The sequence below is a fragment of the Helianthus annuus genome, chromosome 1 (genome assembly GCF_002127325.2).
Source record: "Helianthus annuus cultivar XRQ/B chromosome 1, HanXRQr2.0-SUNRISE, whole genome shotgun sequence".
In the NCBI taxonomy this organism is placed as follows: Eukaryota; Viridiplantae; Streptophyta; class Magnoliopsida; order Asterales; family Asteraceae; genus Helianthus; species Helianthus annuus.
Window position 1 is genome coordinate 123,256,924 of NC_035433.2, and position 646 is coordinate 123,257,569.

Below are 646 nucleotides of genomic sequence, written 5' to 3' on the forward strand. Positions count from 1 at the left end.
CATCCGTGTTCCTCAGCGATCTCTGCCGGACCGCGTCCAATGTGAGGGACAAGGATATATCGGCTACAGGCCTGAATGTAGTTGGCCGAGAGGCCTTCACACTTGCCTTGATTTCAGGGGCTAAACCCCCAATAATACGAGCTATTCTTTTAGGTTCCGGGGTCACCAGATACGGAACCAATCTTGACATAGTATTAAAGCTCGTAAGGTAAGCTTGACTGTCAAGGTTCTTCATAACCAATGATAAGAAATCAGACTCGATCTTTTCCACCTCATGCTGAGGGCAGTAGTTTTCCTTGATAAGAGCGACAAATTGATCCCATGTCATATTGTACAGTGGAATCTTCCCGGTAGCTTGAATTAACAATCTCCACCAGGCTAGGGCCTCACCCTTGAAAGACTAGGATACAAACTTCACGATATCCCTTTCAGCACATCCACTTATATCTACAATAGTGTCCATCTCATCTAACCAGGTCATGCAATCCACAACCCCTTTCTCCCCAGTGAAATCCTGGGGCTTGCATGAAACAAAGTACTTGTAGGTGCAACCTTTAGCACGAGGCTTATCATCAAATACAATCTTTTTGGATGGAATACTGTTTTGGTTTGAGAAATGTCGATCATCATCTTTCTTGGATTCCTC